The sequence below is a fragment of the Macaca nemestrina genome, chromosome 5 (assembly GCF_043159975.1).
Source record: "Macaca nemestrina isolate mMacNem1 chromosome 5, mMacNem.hap1, whole genome shotgun sequence".
NCBI lineage: Eukaryota > Metazoa > Chordata > Mammalia > Primates > Cercopithecidae > Macaca > Macaca nemestrina.
In genome coordinates, this window is record NC_092129.1 from 115,978,038 (window position 1) to 115,999,160 (window position 21,123).

Consider the following 21,123-nt stretch of genomic DNA (forward strand, 5'->3'; position numbering starts at 1 on the left):
CATTTATTAAAAAACAATTCTGAGTTGTAAAACCAAAGAGATTAAAAGTTCAAAGAAAAGCTGCAGCTGGGTGCAGTGGCTCACACTTGTAATCACAGCACTTTGGGAGGCCGAGGCTGGTGGATCAATCGAGGTCAGGATTTCGAGACCAGCCTGACCAACATGGTGAAACCCATCTCTACTAAAAATACAAAAAAATTAGCTAGGCATGGTGGCACGTGCCTGCAGTCTCAGCTACTCAGGAGGTTGAGGCAGAAGAATTGCTTGAGGCGGAGGTTGCAGTGAGCCAAGATCATGCCATTGCACTCCAGCCTGGATAACAGAGCAAGACTCCATCTCAAAAAAGAAAAAAAAAAGTGCTCCATATAAATGATTAAACTACAAAAATGGAACAAGAATATTTATTTTCTTCTATAAGCAACAGAGAACTTTCTGGAAGGTGATTTGGACTGACAATATATACCAAGGATCTCCAATCCATTCATTTCATTTGGGCCAGTGATTTCACTTCCAAGAATGTATACTAATGAAATAATCAGAGATAAAATAATCAGAAATGAAAAATTCAGAGATGAAAAATTTTAGGTACTAATATGTAGGGTGTAATGCTATTATAGTAGTAAAAAAAGAGAAGCATCCTAACTGTCCAATAATAGGAAACTGGCTAATGATATAGACAATGAATAGATTATGATGTAGCCATTAAAATCACATTTGTGAATTTTATTTTATACTAGAGAAAAATGCTCATGATATAAAAAGCAAGATAAAATTAATACATAGACAAGCCCAGTGGATAAATGTTAACCAATATATATTTTTATGAAAGTTACAAATGTTCAAAATGGTCACTAATACCACTGCGGATGATACATACCCATAGTGACACATAATTTTGTTTTCTTGCCATCTGAAAAGTGTATACTTTTATTGGTCCACCCTGCATATAGTATAATTCAATTTTTGAAAATGCAGCTCTACATATCCAGCTGTCTACCGACCTACCTGCACTTAGAAACAACACTGTGAGAAAACAAACCGAAGTAATAAAAGTGGTTAATCTAGGCATTGTGATCACAGATGATTTTTTTCCTTCACTTTACCCCTGTTTTTAAATTTTTTTTCAAGCACTAAACACGTATTAGCTGTACAATCAGTAAGGTGTTTAAAAATAAAAGAATATGTATAGAAAGTACTCAACCAAGTGTATCCCTCTGCATGTGTCTGTTTGTGTGTCTGTGAAGTTAGTGGTAGTAATCTTTGCTTTATTCTCTCCTTTATATTTTCTGTTTTTCTTCCTTCATTTTTCCTACAGTGAACATTATCATTTTTATTTGAAAAAGGAAAGAAAAGCAAGCACCAGATATTAATAGATAATACATTACAGAAACACATTTGCCCACTCTCAGTTGTCTATGGATATGTATTATTACTGTATGGAAAGCATAGGAAACGAAGTAAAAAATAACTTAATCACTGGGACATAAGAAATGCATACAATATACAAAACAAACAAAACTGCATACAAACACAACCAGTAAAAATAGGTTTAAGTTAAAATAAAGCAGAGGATTTTAAGCTAAAAATGGAAGGGTAAGGAATTACTCTATAGAATTGCGCTGTCCAACACAGTAGCCATTAGCCACATGTGGCTACTAAAATTAAAAGTAAATTAAATTAAATGTAAAATTCAGTTCCTCAGTGGCCCTAGCTACATTTCAAGTGCTCAACCATGCCTACTATATTGGACTCTGCAGATCAGAACATTTCCAACATCACGGTGAATTCCATCCATTGGACATTGCTGTTGTAGAGGATGTCAAATATGACAGGAAACAAAATAAGAATTTAAAGGCTCACAAATACACAGAAGAAAATATCTTTCGAATAAGGGGATCAGAAACAATAAAGTGTATAAATACTAACACTAAATGTGTTCAGGATAAGTTATTAGAATGAATAGAAATTTTTGACACAGAAGACACATATAATTCCACGGATATCAACATTAAGTTTCAGAATGTAACTAAAAATGGATATAGTCTTTATGCAAAAGTAATGATTCTCATAGATGGAAAGAATAAGCAACTCTACATATTAAAGAGATGTGTGCCTACAAGGAAATCTGCAAGCTTGACAGTGGTAATAAAAGCTAAATAAAAATAATATAGAGAACAGAGTTAATATTCTGATGAAGTTTATTCTGCATAGTAAGAGAATAACAGATGTGGCAGAAGACTAAAGAAGAAACATACTGCTTAAAATTGATTCCTAGCAAAAATCTGCAATGGATTTTAAAAAGCATACTTCTTAACATACAAAAAATAAGTCGCTGTAATCAAATAAGGTTCATTAAAAATTTATTTGATTTATTATTATCATTTTTATAAAATGCTCCATTCAATATTTACTATGTGCTCAAACCAGGGATATCCAACAATACAGTGTATCTGGATTTCCATAAAGTAGGAGTCGATGTCTCTTAAAACACTCTTTATGTTAAAGAATAGAATATAGGTAAAGAATAAAAATATAGGCTGGATAATATTACTATTGATATGTAACTGGCAGAAGAATGGTATTCAATGAATATCTATCTTCTATACATTTATCTATTGACCTATCAACTATGCATCCATCCGTCTATCATCTCTTAAGGTCCCTTAATCTCAGTACTATTGACAATTCTTTGTTGTGGGGGCTGTCCTGTACACTGTAGGATGGTTAGCATCATCCTTGCTCTCTGCTCACTAAAGGCCAGTAGCCAGCCTCTCCCCTAGTCCTGGCAAATAAAAAATGTCTACAGACATTGCCAAATGTTCCTAGAGGGCGAAATCACCTCTGATTGAGAACCACTGATATATATCATGAATATATATATAACATATTTATGACATGAAATACTACAACAGATCAAAGCAATATGCTATAATAAACAACTTGAAATGTATTAGGAACAAATGTGCAATCCTGCATTTAAGTTAATTCTGGATGGATTAGAAAACCAACTTAAAAATAAAAATATTAAAGGACCAGAAGAAAATATAGGTGAACTTAGATAAGAGCTCATGGTAAGGCATCTCTAAGCATGAAACCAAAAAAAGAAATTCATAAGAGAAAAAAATACATATCTGACAAAATATTAATTATGAACCTGCAAGGCAAAAATACTATAAACTGAATTAAAAGACAAATAACAAACTGGGGAAAAAGATCATGTAGTGGCTTAATAGTTAACATCAATACACAAAGATATCGTGTGTTGTATTGCAATATAGTCATAAGAAAAATAATAATAGTCCAATTGGTAGTTGAGCAAAGAACACATCAGGCAATTTACCACAAGAAATGCTAGATGGCAATTAATAACATTTTAACTAATATTAATTAATCAGACTATATACTGGGACTAGAAGAGCTCTAAAGCTTCCCCATATACAATTCTATCATTCTTGAAAGAAAAGCAATAGGAGTTCTATATCCAGAAGGAAATATGTATCTACATCTATGTATTCACAAGAGTTGCATATTTAATAAATTCCAAACAATAGAAAATTGACAATAGTAACCAGCTGTTCCTTTTTTCTCCACTGAGAAGAAGATAAGTAAAAACAAAACTGCAGCATTAAAGATTTAAGCTAGAATTAAAGAAAACTTATTTGACATCAGAGGTTGTAAGAGAGTAGAATGCATTTAGATTGTTTCTTGTGTTTGAATAAGTTGAAAAGCAGAAAAAATTTAAAAACAAAACCAACAGTACATCTCTGGTGATTTCTTTAAAAATAAAATAAATCATTCTAGTCTAATAAAAACTTCAATGAAATCCTAACCAAAGGAAAAAGAATGCATGGGAATTAGATTACATTTGTGATCTTTCCAATAGCCATTCTATGATAAAACTAATTTCAAAAAGTACCAGAATTTAATGTTCTTCCAAACAAAACTGTAATGTCTTGTCATGCAAAATATTACATTCAAGTTAAGTAGTGAACTTACTGGTTCAAATTAAGTAGTGAACTTGAATATAACATTCAAAAATATTATATATAAAATTTGAATTAGTCCATTATTATCCATAATGCAGGTAGTTATTAACATTACTAATCTTTCAATAGATAATAGCAATAATATAATAGCTTTTATTCTGTATATCATACTACATGCCAGGCTCTGTGCTAAGCACCTTACATAATAAGGACTTTTAATTCTAGCAGTAACCACACAAAGTGGGTAATCTTATCCCCATTTACAGATGATAAATCAGTAGCTCGGAGGATATAAATAACTTCCATATAATCAAAGAACTCCATCTATTATTCTGTTATTTCCTTGATTGCTTTGACTGCATAGGGAATTTCATAAACTGGTTCAATTTCATCTTCTACCATATGCCCCCAGGCCTACTTCAGTTTTTAGCTGAAGCTGGTGGTAGAAAACTCCTGTGGGGATTTGGATGCTGTCAATACTTCACCTCAAGCTCAATCCTCCCCATTACTTTTCATTTTCTGCCTCCAGGATTTCTCTGAAGCCACAGAGTTTGTTCAGCCCTGGCAAGTATCCTGGAAAAATGGGGATAGTTAACACTTCTAGAAATAATTCTCCAGCAAAGGGTGACAGGAATTAGTGGATTAATGTGTCAGCTTTCTGTTCTACAGAGGGATAATTTCCAGGCACATTCCACAGGCTTTCTCAGAGGGTTTCCAGTAGGACTCAGCTGCAGTTGCCCACAATGATACGTAGCTCAAAACATGCACCCTTTAATTCACTTTCCCTTGTTTCCTGACTTATTTTCCCCATTCCCTCACTCCTGTATCTTGAGCTCCCTCTCAAACCAACTACCTGTCCTCAAGTCACTGTCTCAGACCTTGTTTCAGGGGAATGAAAGTGAAGACAATGTCTATCAGCCCGCAATGCCTTCACTTTTGTCCATCCATGATGGACAAAAGTCATCTGTCATTCCAAGTGCTCTGTTACCACCACTCTAAACACGCTTGCTCTACTAGCTTTCTGATGGAGCCAACTCCAGTGAATCAAACTGTCCACCTCTTGTTCCTAGAGATAAAACATGCAATTGGGTAGACTGCTATTATTATAAATTCATGATCACTAACCTAATTCTAGGTCCTTAAAGTGTGTCATTCCCCTCAAATCCTTGGTATTATGACTTCTGCTTTTACTCTCAAATAACCTTGCTTTCTACCAAGAAAAAAGAAGCCATCATACAAGCTTTTCCTTGATGCCATGAAATCTACAAATTCACTTATTTTAATACCATTCTTTACTCTTCTACATGGAAGAATTGTCCCTTACTGTTTAATGGTAATCCTTCAACCTGTGCTTTCAATCCCATCTTTTTCTCTTCCCTTGTGGAATTAATGATTAAAATTATGGCCCTCTTCTGAATCTTCAACCTCTTCCCCCTCACTTCTTTCTAACCACACTGAAACATGCTGTTGAATCTTCTGTTAAAACAAAATCTCACACTTCTAACTCCTGACATTTCCAGCTTCACTTGGAAGGAAATCCTTCCTTTTACAGATAAACTTCTTGAGCCAGGCTCCCGATACTCCTGTTTGCATTCATTACTCCCACTCACTCCGCAGTTCACTCCAGATTGACTTGTACGCTATTTGGTCCTCAAAAACTGCTCATGCCAAGGTCTTGGGTGACCACCATCAGACACCTTTTAGTTTTTTTCTTCCTTAATCTATCAGAAGCATTTGATATCTTTATGACAAGCCCCCTCCTAGAAATACTTACTTGCTGAGATACTATATTTCCTTCATTTTTATTCTACCTCTGTAGCTGCATTTACTCATTTTCGTTTTTGTTAGATCCTCTAAGTGTTGCTGCTCCACAGGGATCTGTCCCAGCTTCTTACGTTTTCCCTTTCAACGAACTTTCCCTAGATGTTTTTTCTACTTTTACAGCTACAACGATCATCAATATGCTAATGAGTCTCATATTCCTACTTCCAGCATAGATATCTTTTTGATTGTTTATCTAACAGTTTTATTAAGGTATGATTTACTTGCCATAATACTGACACACTGCACATGTAGAGTGCAATAGTTTTAGTAAATTTATATAGGTCTGCAACCATCGCCACAACCTAAGATTAAAATATTTCCATTACCTAAAAAAGTTTCCTTGTGCCCATTTGTAGTCAACTGCTTCTCACTCTTCCAGTCCCAGAAAACCACTGACATAATTTTGTCTCTATAGTTTTGCTTTTTTCTAGAAATTTCATATAAATAGAATTATACAATATGTAACCTTTTTTGTCTGGCTTAATTGATTCAACATTATGCTTTTGAGTTTACCCATGTTGCATGGATGAGTAGTATGTTTCTTTTTGAGTAGCATCTGTACAACTAAACTTGTTTTTATTTTTATTAAGCTTGAAATATTTTCAAACTTTCTTTTTGATTCCTTCTTGGACCTACAGGGTATTGAGAATCATATTCTTTAGTTCTGAAACATTTGAAGATGTAACAGAAATTTTTTTTCTAATATTGATGTCTAATTTAATTCCATTGTGACCAAAAACATACTTTATATAACTAGAATCCTTAAAATGTATTGAGATTCATTTAGTAATGGAGAATATAGTCTATCTTGGTAAATGATTTATATGCACTTGGAAAAATGTGTATTTTATTATTGTTGGGTGGAGTGTTTTATGAATGTCGGTTCAGATGAGTATATTGTAGGATTATTCAAGTCTACTATATTATTGAGAGAGGAGTATTGAAATCTTTAAATATAATTGTGTTAATTGCTTCTTTCTAATTTCTATGTATTTCTAATTGCCTATTATCTTTCATTTCTGTCCGTCTCAGCTTCATGCATTTTGAGGCTGTGTTAGGTACATACACAATAATAACTGCTACATCTTCCTGTTATATTGGCCGTTTTATCATTATATAAAATATTCTTTCCTGTCTCCAATAATGTCACTTGTCATAGAGTCTGTCTAATATTATTATACTCACTCCAAATTTCTTGTGGTTACTCTTTATATAGTACATCTTTTTATATCCTTTAACTTTCAACCTATTTGTTTCTTGAATCTCATCCATATCTCTTGTAGATAGTATATAGTTGGATCTTGCTTTGTAAAATCCAATCTGACATTCTTTGCCTTTTGATGTATTTATTCTGTTCATATTTAATGTAATTATTGATATGGCAAATATCCATGTGCAAAAAATTAACTTTGATTCATAAATCACACCCTACACAAAACACAAAAATTAACTCAAATGAACAATAAACACAAATGTAAATTCCAAAGCTACAAAAATTATAGAACAAAACATAGAAAAATATTTTCTTACATTGGGTTGAGTAAAGGTTTCTATTTTGTTATTTAATTATTTCTATAAGAGTCATCATTTTTGCTCCCCTGTTCTTTCTCTCTCTCCTGCCTTCATTTTTGTCCAACAAATATTTTTACCAAGCTATTTTAGTTTTTTTCATAAATTTTTAGCTTTTTTGAAATTTTTAAAGTGATTCTACAATATGCATCTTTACTTAATCATAATCTATTCCAGTTAACATTGACTTAATTTCAGAAAATGATGGCAAATTTCAGTTTAGACGTATTTTTTAGATGTATTTAGATTTAGTTCAGTTCCTCTCCATTTTCTTGTATCATTGATGTCATATATAATATATTCATATCCTATAAATCTAACAGTATAGTGTAATAGTTATTGCTTTAACATTATATATTTTTTAATTAGAAGAAAAATACAAATATAGTCATATATCTATGACTATACAAACGCAAATATATGACATGACAAATACAATTATAGACATCTATCTAAATGTTTTAAATTTAAAAATTTGGTTGGGGCCAAGATGGCTGACTAGAAACAACGGCAATCAGAGGCTCCCATTGAAAAGAACCATAATAAACATGTGAATCCTTCACCAGCAACCGAGGTATCCAGGTTCTCTCATCAGAACTGATTAGGCGACTGGCATGATTCCTAGAGAGGAAGGAAGAGCAGTGTGGTGCAGCAGCCCATGTGAGAGCCAGGGGAGCCCTCACTCCCCAGCCAAGGGGAGTGGTGAGTGAGCATGCTGCCCAGCCGGGGAAACTATGCTTTTTCCACAGAACTATGCAAACCATGGATTGGAAAATCCCACTCGCAAACCCACGCCACCAAAGCCTAAGGTCCCAACCCCCGGCGCTGTGCAGATTCTCAACAGCCTCTCAGCTGGAATCTGCTTAACCCTGCTGAGCTCCCAGAGGGAGAGGCAACCAGCCCCACAGCTGTGGCTTAATGTTTAAGCCGTTTGAGCTCCTTGGGGAAGGGGTAGCAGCCAGCACTGGGGCTCACAACTGCCTAACACACTAAGCTCCTTGGGTCGGGGAAGGGTGGCATCCATTTCTATAGCTCCAGGCCGTGCTTTTGAAGGGAGACTGAATGGCTTGGTCCCAATAGGTATCCCCCAAAGCCCAACACACCAGCTGTGGCAGACTGCAGCCAGAGCGCCTCTTCAGGTCTGACCTTGACTCATCTTTCCTCACTGGGCAGGGCTTCCCTGCAGGAAGTCCAACAACTCCAGCCAGAGGCTCAGGGACAGAATCCGGATCTCCCTGGGCATAAGCCCTTGGGGTGGGGGCGGGTGGCCACAGTCTCTGCGGACCAGCAGACTTAATCTTTCCTCTTAGTAGTTCTGAGGAATCTGGGCAGCCCAGACAAGCAGGTTTCCCCCTAGCAAAGCACATCCCCTCCACCAAGGGACAAAGTGCTTCATTAAACAGGTCCTGTTCCTTGTGCCACCCAACTGGGTGAGACTCTCCTACAGGAGTTGTTAGACACCCTATACAGGAGCAATCCTACTGGCATCAGGTTGGTGCTCTTTGAGGTCAGAGATCCCAGAAGAAGGAGCAGACACCCATCTTTGCTGTTCTCCAGCTTCCTTGAGTGACATCTCCAGGTGTGGGAGCAAACCAGATGAATAGGGCCTGAAGTAAACCCCCAGCAAACCATAGCAGCCCTAAAGAAGAGATACCTGACCACTGAAAGAAAAACAAACAAACAGCAACAACAACAGCATCAACAACAGCAAAAAGTCCCCAAAAAATTCCATCCAAGGGTCAGCATCCTCAGAGATCAAAACTAGACAACTCATGAAGATGAGAAAGAATCAATGAAAAAAATGCTGAAAACTCAAAAGGCCAGAGTGTCTCTTCTCCTCCAAATTATTGCAACATCTCTCCAGCAAGGGTGCAGAACTGGATGGAGGATGAGATGGAAGAATTGACAGAAGTAGGCTTCAGAAGATGGATAATAAAAAAGTATGCTGAGCTAAAGGAGCATGTTTTAGCCCAATGCAAACAAGCTAAAAACCTTCATAAAAAGTTTGAGGAGCTGATAACTAGAATAACCAGTTTAGAGAGGAACATAAATGACCTGATGGAGATGAAAAGCACAGCAATAGTACTTCATGAAGCATACACAAAGCATTACGCTTTGTGAAGTGGAAGAAAAGATTTCAGAGTTTGAAGACCACCTTGCTAACATAAGGCAAGCAGACAAGATTAGAGAAAAAGAATGAAATGGAATGAACAAAGCCTCCAAGAAATATGGGACTTTGTAAAAAGGCCAAACCTACAATTGATTGGAGTACCTGAAGGAGATGAGGAGCATGGAAACAAGCTGGAAAACACACTTCAGAATACTATCCAGGAGAACTTCCTCAACCTAGCAAGACAGGGCAACATGCAAATTCAGGAAATACAGAGAATGCCACTAAGGTACCCCTCAAAAAGATCAACCCCAAGACACCTAATTATCAGATTCTCCAAGGTTGAAATTAAGGAAAAAAATGTTAAGGGCAGCCAGAGAGAAAGGCCAGATCACCTACACAGGGGAGCCCATCAGACTAACAGCAGATCTTTCAGCAGAAACTCTACAAGCCAGAAGAAAATGGGGACCAATATTCAACATTTTTAAAGAAAAGGATTTTCAACCTAGAATTTCATATCCAGCCAAACTAAGTTTCATAAGTGAAGGAGAAATAAAATCCTTTACAGACAAGCAAATGCTGAGGGATTTTGTTACCACCAGGTCTGCCTTGCAAGAGCTCCTGAAAGAAGCACTGAATATGGAAAGGAAAATCTGGTACCAGCCACTGCAAAAACACACCAAAATATAAAGGCCAATGACACTATGAAGAAATTGCATCAGCTAGTGTACAAAATAACCAGATAGCATCATGATGAGGGAATTAAATTCACACATAACAATACTAACGTTAAATGTAAATGGGATAAATGCCCCAAGTAAAAGACACAGACTGGCAAATTGGATAAAGAGTCAAGACCCATCAGTGTGCTGTATTCAGGAGACCCATCTCACATGCAAAGATACACATAGGTTCAAAATAAAGTGATGGAGGAAAATTTACTAAGCAAATGACAAGCAACAAAAAGCAAGCGTTGCAATCCTAGTCTCTGACAAAACAGACTTTAAACCAACAATGATAAAAAAAAAAAAGACAAAGAAGGGCATTACATAATGGCAAATGGAACAGTTTAACAAGAAGAGCTAACTATTCTAAATATATACGCACCCAATACAGGAGCACCCAGATTCATAAAATGAGTTCTTAGAGACATACAAAAAAAGACTTAGACTCCCACACAATAATTGTGGGAGACTTTAACACCACACTGTCAATATTACACAGATAAATAAAAAGGGAAATTAACAAGGATATTCAGGACTAGAACTCAGCTCTGGATCAAGTGGACCTAATAGATATCTATAGAACTCCCCACCCCAAATCAACAGAATATACATTCTTCTCAGTGCCACATGGCACTTATTCTAAAATCGACCAAATAATTGGAAGCAAAACACTCCTCAGCAAATGCAAAAGAACTGAAATTATAACAAACAGTCTCTCAGGGCAAACAAATTAGAACTCAGGATTAAGAAACTCAAAACCACACAATTACATGGATATTGAACAACCTCCTCTGAATGACTTCTGGGTAAATAATGAATTTAAGGCAGAAATCAAGAAGTTCTTTGAAACCAATAAGAACAAAGAGACAACTTACCAGAATCTATGGGACACAGCTAAAACAGTGTTAAGAGGGAAATTTACATAACACTCAATGCCCACATCAGAAAGCTAGAAAGATCTCAAATTGACATCCTAACATCACAATTAGAAGAGCTAGAGAGGCAAGAGCAAACTAATCCAAAAGCTAGTAGAAGACAAGAAATAACAAAGATCAGAGCAGAACTGAAGGAGATAGAGATACAAAAAATCCTCCCAGATCAGTGAATCCAAGTGCTGTTTTTTTGAGGAAAAAAAAAAAAAAAAAAAAGACATAAATAGACCACTAGCTAGACTAATAAAGAAGAAAAGAGAGAATAATTAAATAGACACAATAAAGAAAGACAAAGGGGATATCACCACTGACCCTCACAGAAATACAAACTACCACCGGAGAATACTATAAACACCTCTATGCAAATAAACTAGAAAATCTAGAAGAAATGGATATATATATATATATATAAAAAAATATATAAAACAATACACCCTTTCAAGACTAAACCAGGATGAATAGACCATGAATAGACCAATAACAAGTTCTGAAACCGAGGCAGTAATTAATAGCCTACCAACCAAAAAAATCCCAGGACCAGACGGATTCACAGAGGTACAAAGAGGAGCTGGCACCATTCCTTCTGAAACTAGAAAAAGAGGGACTCCTCTCTAACTCATTTTATGAAGTCAGCATCATCCTGATACCAAAACTGAGCAGAGACACACACACACACACAAAAAAAAAAAAAAAAAGAAAAGAAAACTTCAGGCCAATATCCTTGACGAACATCAATGTGAAAATCCTCAGTAAAAAACTGGCAAACTGAATCCAGCAGCACATGAAAAAATGTATCCACCATGACCAAGTCGGCTTCATCTCTGGGATACAAGGCTGGTTCACCATACGCAAATCAATAAATGAAATCCATCACGTAAACAGAACCAAAGATAAAAACCACATGATTATCTCAATATATGCAGAAATGGTTTCTGATAAAATTCAACATCCCTTCATGTTAAAAACCCTCAATAAACTAGGTATTGATGGAACACACCTCAAAATAATAAGAGCTATTTATGATAAACCCACATCCAATGTTATAATGAATGAGCAAATGCTGGAAGCATTCCCTTTGAAAACAGGCACAAGACACAGATGCCCTCTCTCACAACTCCTATTCAACATAGTATTTGAAATTTTGGCCAGGGCAATCAGACAACAGAAAGAAATAAAGTGTATTTGAATAGGTAGAGAGGGAGTCAAATTTTCTCTGTTTGCAGATGACATGATTTCATATTTAGAAAACTTTGGCCAGGGCAATCAGACAACAGAAAGAAATAAAGCGTATTTGAATAGGTAGAGAGGAAGTCAAATTTTCTCTGTTTGCAGATGACATGATTTCATATTTAGAAAACTCCATCATCTCAGTGCAAAAACTCCTTATATTCCTTGTATTCTCAGGATACACAATCAATGTGAAAAAATCACAAGCATTCCTTTACAACGACAATAGACAAGCAGAGAGCCAAATCATCAATTAACTCCCATTCATAATTGGTACAAAGGGAAGAAAATACCTAGGAATACAGTTAACAGGGGATATGAAAAACCTCTTCAAGGAGAACTACAAACCACTGCTCAAGGAAATAAGAGACGATACAAACAAATGGAAAAACATTCCATGCTTATGGATAGGAAGAATCAATATCGTGAAAATGGCCATACTGACCAAAGTAATTTATAGATCCAATGCTATTCCTATCAAACTACCATTGACATTCTTCACAGAATTAGAAAAAGCTATTTTAAATTTCTTATGGAATCAAAGAGTACCCCATATAGCCAAGACAATCCTAAGCAAAAAGAACAAAGCTGGAGGCATCATGCTACCTGACTTCAAACTACACTACAAGGCTACAGTAACCAAAACAGCATGATACTAGTACCAAAATGGACATATAGACTAATGGAACAGAACAGAGACCTCAGAAATAAGACCACACGTGTACAACCATCTGATCTTCAACAAACTTGACAAAAATAAGCAATGGGGAAAGAATCTCCTATACAATAAATGATGCTGGGAAAACTGGCTAGCCATACGCAGAAAACTGAAATTGGACCCCTTCCTTACGCCTTATACAAAAATTAACTCAAGATAGATTAAAGACTTAAATGTAAAATCCAAAACCATAAAAACCCTAGAGGAAAACTTAGGCAATACCATTTAGGACATAGGCATGGGCAAAGACTTCATGACGAAAACGCCAAAAGCAATTGCAACAGAAACCAAAATTAACAAATGGGATCTAATTATACTAAAGAGCTTCCACACAGTCAAAGAAACTATCATCAGAGTGAACAGGCAACCTACAGATGGGAGAAAATTTTTCAATCTACCCATGTAACAAAGGTCTAGTATCCAGAATTTACAATGAACTTAAACAAATTTACAAGAAAAAAAGTAAGCAACCCCATCAAAAAGTGGGCAAAGGACATGAATGGACACTTCTCAAAAGAAGACATTTATGTGGCCAACAAACATGAAAAAAGCTCAACATCACTGATCACTAAAGAACTGCAAATCAAAACCACAATGAGGTACTATCTCATGCCAGTCAGAATCGCAATTATTAAAAAGTCAAGAAACATCAGATGCTGGTGAGGCTGTGGAGAAATAGGAATGCTTTTACACTGTTGGTGGGAATGTAAATTAGTTCAGCCATTGTGGAAGATAGTGTGGGATTTCCTCAAGGATCTAGAACAAGAAATACCAATTGACCCAGCAATCCCATTACTGGGTATATACCCAAAGGAATATAAATCATTCTGCCATAAAGACACATGCACATGTATGTTTACTGCAGCACTATTTACAATAGCAAAGACTTGGAACCAACCCAAATGCCCATCAATGGTAGACTGAATAAAGAAAAGGTGGTACATATACACCATGGAATACTATGCAGCCATAAAAAGGAGTGAGATCATGTCCTTTGCAGGAACATGGATGAAGCTGGAAATCATCATTCTCAGCAAACTAACACAGGAACAGAAAACCAAACACTGCATGTTCTCACTCCTAAGTGGGAGTTGAACAATGAGAACAATGGACACAGGGAGGTGAACAACACACACCAGGGCCAGGGGCTGTTGGGGGACTGGGAGTGAGGGGAGGAAAATTAAAGGAAGGGTCAGTAGGTGCAGCAAACCACCTTGACACACGTATACCTATGTAACAAACCTGTACATTCTGTACTGTACAAGTATACTGGAACTAATTAAAAAATAAATTTTAAAATAAAAAAATATGTATATAGTGTACTACTAACCTGCATATATAAATTAGTTAAACAAAGGAAGTTACACAACATAACTCTTCTTTTCCGAATAAGAAATTCTTTTTTAACTTAAAGATACCTGTAGTTTACCATCTTAACAGAGTTTACATTAGATACTAATTTAGTGCTTTGTTGTTGATGGTGACATAGAATGCTTTACACTGACCCAATATATTTACAAATTCCAGTGCTCTTTATTCCTTCATTCCATCCCTTCCTCTGAATTCAAATTATTGTCTGTTATAATGAGACCCTGTTTCTAAAAAGGTTTTTAAATGTAATGAAAAATTTTTTGTGTGTGAGACAGGGTGTCACTCTGTTGCTCAGGCTGGAGTGCAATGATACTATCACAGGTCACTGCAGCCTTGACCTCCTGGGCTCAAGTGACCCTTCAGCTTCAGCCTCCCAAGTAGTTGGGACCACAGGCTTGCACCATGACATCTAGCTATTTTAAAAAAAAAGATTGTAGAGAAAGGGTCTCACCTTGATGCCTAGGTTGGTCTTGAACTCCTGGGTTCAAGTGGCCTTCTGCCTCGGTCTCCCAAAGTGTTGGGATTACAGGTATGAGCCACCATATCTGTCCTTTTTAATTTTAGAAATTAAAAAAGAAGGCTGGGCACGGTGGCTCATGCCTGTAATCCCAGTACTTTATGAGGTCGGGGTGGGTGGATCACGAGGTCAGGAGTTCGAGACCAGCCTGACCAACATGGTGAAACCCCATCTCTATTAAAAATAAAACAATTATCCGAGTGTGGTGGTGTGCACCTGTGATCCCAGCTACTCAGGAGGCTGAGGCAGAAGAATCACTTGAACCCATGAGGCAGAGGTTGCAGTGAGCCAAAATCATGAGTGAGACTCTGTCTCAAAGAAAAAAAAAAAAAAAAAAAAGACAGGGAAAAAAAGAAGATAAACATAAACTCTAATTAATGCTACGTATGCTAACATTTTAGAAGTGAAACATACTCATGTCTGCTACTTTGAAGTACATAACAAAGAGATGGATAGACGTATGGATGTGATAAAATAAATACAGGAAATATTGTAGAAAAGTGATGAATATATGAGTGTTCACTATACAATTCAATCTTTCTGTATATGCTTGAATATTTTCACAATAAAATGAGGGAACTAAGGTGTGAGAGGAGGTAGGAATGATGAATCACTGTCTAATGAATGAAATTTCTTTTTTCTTTTTTTTTTTTTTTTTGAGAGGAAGTCTCGCTCTGTCGCCCAGACTAGAGTGCAGTGGCATGATCTCGGCTTACTGCAACCTCCACCTCCCGGTTCATGCAATTCTCCTGCCTCAGCCTCCTGAGTTGCTGGGATTACAGGTATGCACCAACATGCTTGGTTAATTTTTAAAAATTTTTATTAGAGATGGGGTTTCACCATTGGTCAGGCTGGTCTCGAACTCCTAATCTCAGGTGATCCGCCCACCTTGGCCTCCCAAAGTGCTAGAACTGCAGGCATGAGACACCAAGCCTGGCTAAATGGATAAAGTTTCTATGTGAAATAATGAAAACATTCAAAAACAAATTGTGGGGGAAAGGGGAAAATAGATAAATAAATAAATAAATAAATAAAATAATTGTGATGGAAAAAATAAAATTATTGTCTGTTATAATGTATTTGCATGTGGGACTTCTTTAGCAATTCTTATAGTTCATTTATGCTAGCAAGGAATTCATTTTATATTTTGTTACTTCAAAATGTCTTCATTTTTGCTTTTATCTTTGATAGTTTCATTGAATACAGAATTCATAGCTGACAATCTCTTTTTTATTTTGGCACTTTGAATATGTCATTCTAAGGCCTTTTTGTCTCCATTGTTTCTGAAATTGCTATATTCTTATTATGTTTTCATGTACATGGTGAATTGTTTCTCTGTTACTGCTTTTAAAATTTACTGTTTGTTTTGTCTTTTAGCAGTTTGGTTACAATGTGTCTAAATGTAGTTCTCTTTGTGTTTATCCTACTTGGGGTTCTCTAAATTTTTATCTATAAATTAATAGTCGTCATCAAATTTGAGAAGTGTTTGGCTCTTGCTTCTCTCTTACTTATTTCTCTCTTCCTTCCTCCTGGGATTCCCATTATATACATGTTGGTATGCTTGATGTTGTCTGACAGAATGTTGTGGCTCTGTTCATTTTTCATTATTATTTTTCTTTCTTGTCTTTGTTTAGATCATTTCAATTTATCCATATTTAAGTTCACTGATTTTTCCTTATGCCACCTCAAATCTGCTGTGAGTCTAGCTAGTAAATTTTTCACTTGGGTTACTGTACTCTGAAACTCTAGAATTTCCATTTGGTTCTTTTTATGATGTCTATTTCTCTATTGAGATTCTCTATTTGTTGAGTAATTGTCATCATATTTTCACTTAATTATTTGAACAGAGTTTTCTCTAATTCCTTGAACATATTTATAATATTTCTGTAATGTCTTTGCTAAATTCAGTATCTGAGACCCTGACCCTCTCAGAGTCAGCTTTTGCTGGGATTACAGGCGTGAGCCGCCATGCCCGGCCTATTTTTCTCCTTATTTTTATTTTAAACTGGCTTCCTTAGGATCACCCCTGGGTCCAAATAACCTAATCATTGTCCAGTTGTTTGAACAGAAGCTGTGATAGCACCTCAAGCCCATAAGGCTTCCATCCACTTCTGATCAATCTGTGGGTGGGTTGGAGAAGGCATTCAATATTGCAGTCCTTTCTCAAGGCTTCTTTGGCTTTTTTGTTTTGCTGGGCTTATTTGACATTCCCCACATATGCATTAAGTTTCCCAGTCTTCCTTCTCCTTTTTCTACTCTGTTAGACTCTCTTTTGGTTCTCTCTCTCTCTCTCTACACACACACACACACACACACACACACACACACACACACACACACACGTACATGTATGTGTACATATATGTGTGCACACATGTATGTGTACATATGTGTGTACATATATACACACACACAAGTCTTTTTGAGAGAGCAATTATATATAGTCTAACAAGGTAGAAGAAGAGGAATAAAACTAGATTTCACTGAATGTACTGTTTTACAGGCTCTATTTTAAGGTTTTAAATAAGCTTATGTTATAATTTTTAAAGGTTTTAAATAAGCTTATATTACAGTTTTTCAGTAATGTAAATCATTAAAATATATTGGTTTGATTAATTATTAAGAATCAGTAAGCTAAGGAATACTATTTTAGACAAAACTCCTTTGCCTAAACGTTTTAAATTTAAAAGTTAAAAATAATTATATAGTGTACTACTAACCTGCCTATATAAATTAGTTAAACAAAGGAAGTTACAAAACATGATTTTTTTTCCAAATAAGAAACTCTTTCCTAACTTAAATATATCTGTAGCTTACCATCTTAACACTAGATACTAATTTAGTGCTTTGTTGTATGATGAGTGGTAAAGAAATGATTAATTATGTCTCTGGCAGTCAAATATAAGGCTAAGAAAAATAAGAGCTTTTCAAAACTGCCAAGCCAAAGCATAAGGCTGTAATTATGATCTAGTGACCTGAGTCTAGTGCTTGTAAACAGGAAGTCCGATTCTAATCACATATCTGCCTCTATAGCTGTCTGAATGTATGTCTTTTTCTATTATTATCCTTTGAGATTTTTAATTGATAGAAGCAAATAACTCCTAAAGCCACCTGAATAGTATTGTTTCAATACTGAGATAAAGAAGAATTTATAGGTAAGGTACTGTATTATAAATTATATTCACCTAGATTCTTTTAAAATGATGACCTCATCAGGCCACAAAGATGAATCGACATAAAGTTTGAAACAAATTTGTGTTCAGAGTCCAGTGCCCCTGCTTTTTGAATAGCTGATCTCAAAAAGACTGTCTTGATAAAAACCTACTTGCTATGCCACAAATTGTTCGTAATTCTTTCAACTAAATGAATTAGGGTCAAGATTACTCACCTAATTGCATTTGTGACATACACCTAATTAAGTTCTTTCTCCAAGGAGAGAACAGACTTAATCTAACAAAATAACTTCTATAAAATCAGCTTATATCAAGTCCCTTTAGTAACTACAAATGTAGATATCAATAGATTGTTCATATGTTGTATATAAGAATCAAATCTTCTTTCAAGAAACACTTTTATTGACGTTTCACAAACCATTTCCAAGATCTAGTTGACAGTCCACTACTTCAAAAATTTTAAATGCAAAATTATCTGTATAATTAAAGAATTTAGATGGTTGTTGGAATTCCAGATAGAAAGATATAGTCTTTGCTTTGATTTGCTAACTTACCCAGAGCATACTTTTGGTTAAAAAAAAAATCAAACAGTTTTACTTAAATCAAACCATCATCAAGTTATCCTTGTCTTGGCTCCCTAGTTAACTTGGCTAATTGCTGTGGCAGGAAAGCTACCCAACTGACATTTGCATGACAGTCAAAAATTCAAGACTGTCTTTTAGAAAGCGAGGCTTTTGGGAAATATACTATTAGATAGTGATCACTCACATTGGCTAATATACTCTCAGAATTTCCAGGCTTCTTAGAAACTTATGTTGTGGTATAGGGATAAAGGAGACATTCATAGAACTGTTGCCATAACTTATATAAATGCCAACACCTGGCAGTAAGCTAATGCATCCATAGAAATGGTCCCAATGGAACATGTTGGCAAAGTGGCATGCCACAACTCACCCTCCCACCTTGTTTAACTTGTGGCTACTACATTTCAAATGACAAATAATGGGGCAAGTTATTTTCAGATTAGCTGATCTAATTAGATTAGATTAGAAAGAAAGAGAGAGTGTGTGTGTGAGAGAGAGAACATTTGATTTTCAAAGGAAGGGAGTCCACGTAGGAATAACAAGTCCTGGGTAGAGAGATAAAACAAGAAGGTGCCTCTTTGGTAAAGCCAGGCCTAAGGTGATGTCTGAGGAGGTGGGGACACCGGGGGCAGGGTCAGAGATGATAACATAGGCTCATTTCTGAAAATCATTAGGCTGGTCTGCCTCATCTCAGATGCAAACGGACAGAGGCACACAGCAGATCTCCCACAAATGTCTCCTGAATAAAATATCATCAGGAATTATTTTGGGTAAAATACAGTGACAGCATTTTAAATAATGGTCTCAATAGACTGATTTAGAACTGGTGCCACATCCAGAATGAATTCTTGAAACTGCCAAATCTTCTGTGTACTCATGTGACAATTTCCAAATTATAGCAATGTCTGCAATAATATTTCAGGCCATTTCCAAAATCCTCCATTTCATTTCATTTTGCTGATGAGGAAGGAAGATGAAATTTTATACTCATCTGAGAGAGACAATTTAGTCTGTCACAGCTGTTGCCTGGGAATCCAGTGAGAATGACAGATCTAGAAAGAAATTCTCCACAAGCGTCATAGGCAAACCTCCACTAGGTCCAATGACTCACTACTCTCATTGCTGTCTTTAACTCATTCCTTGTTTGACCAGGATACATGGATTAGAGCATTTTCTTCTTTATTTGCTTGGGCATTAATACTTCTATAAACTTTCTAAAAAATTCTCAGTTAGAGTAAACAAGATGAAAAGAGCTAGGAATTTAAGATCATTAAAATCACAACTTTTTGGAGCTTCAGATTCCTTATTGATAAACTTGACTTAATAATATCATTGTACTCTATCTCCACATTATATTGAGTTGCTGCCTGAGAAGATGTTTACAAACTATCCATATATGTCATTTACTTTTGTAAAGGGGAAAATTTATAGTGCTAAATATCCACATAATAAAGCTAGAAAAATCTGAAATTAACAATCAAACATCACACCTAGAGGAACTTGAAAAACAAGAGCAATCCAATCCCAATACTAGCAGAAGACAAGAAATAACCAAAATAAGAGATGAACTAAAGGAAATTGAGATGCAAAAGAAAAATACAAAAGATCAACAAAACCAAAAACTGGCTTTTTCAAAGAATAAATAAGATTGATAGACCACTAGCTAGACTAATAAAAAATGTGAGAAGATCCAAATAAACATAATCAGAAATGACAAAAGGGACATAACCACTGACTCAACAGAAATACAAAAATCCCTCAGAGACTACTATAAACACCTCTAGGCACACAAACTAGAAAATCTAGAAGAAATTGATAAACTCCTAGAAACATACAACCTCCCAAGATTGAACCAGAAAGAAATTGAAACCCTGAACCGACCAATAATCAGTTCTGAAATGGAGTCAGTAATGAAAAGCTTATCAACTAGTAAAAGCCCTGGGCCAGGCAGATCCACAGCCAAATTCTACTAGACAAATAAAGAAGAGTTGGTACCAATCTTACTGAAGCTACTTCAAAAAACTAAGGTGGAGGGATCCCTCCCTAACTCATCCTAAGAGGCCAGCATCATCCTGATACCAAAACCTGGCATAGACAGAATTAAAGAAAATTTCAGGTCAATATCCTTGAAGAACATAGATGCAAAAATTCTCAACAAAATATTAGCAAACCAAATCCAACAGCACATCAAAAAGCTAATCATCCATGATCAAGTAGGCTTTATTCCTGGGAAGCAAGGTTGGTTCAACCTATGCAAATCAATAAATGTGATTCATCACATAAACAGGACTAAGCACAAAAACCACATAATCATCTTAATTGAAGAAAAGATTTATAATAAAATTAAACTTCCCTTCATTTAAGGAACATACCTCAAAATAATGAGT

At 35.8% G+C, this 21,123-nt stretch overlaps 1 protein-coding gene across 3 annotated transcripts in view; it reads right to left on the reverse strand.

Moving 5' to 3' along the window:
* LOC105479487 (collagen type XIX alpha 1 chain) overlaps nt 1–21,123 on the reverse strand; it is a 334,678-nt gene that overhangs the window by 192,740 nt on the left and 120,815 nt on the right. The gene's annotated exons all lie outside the window — the stretch shown is intronic.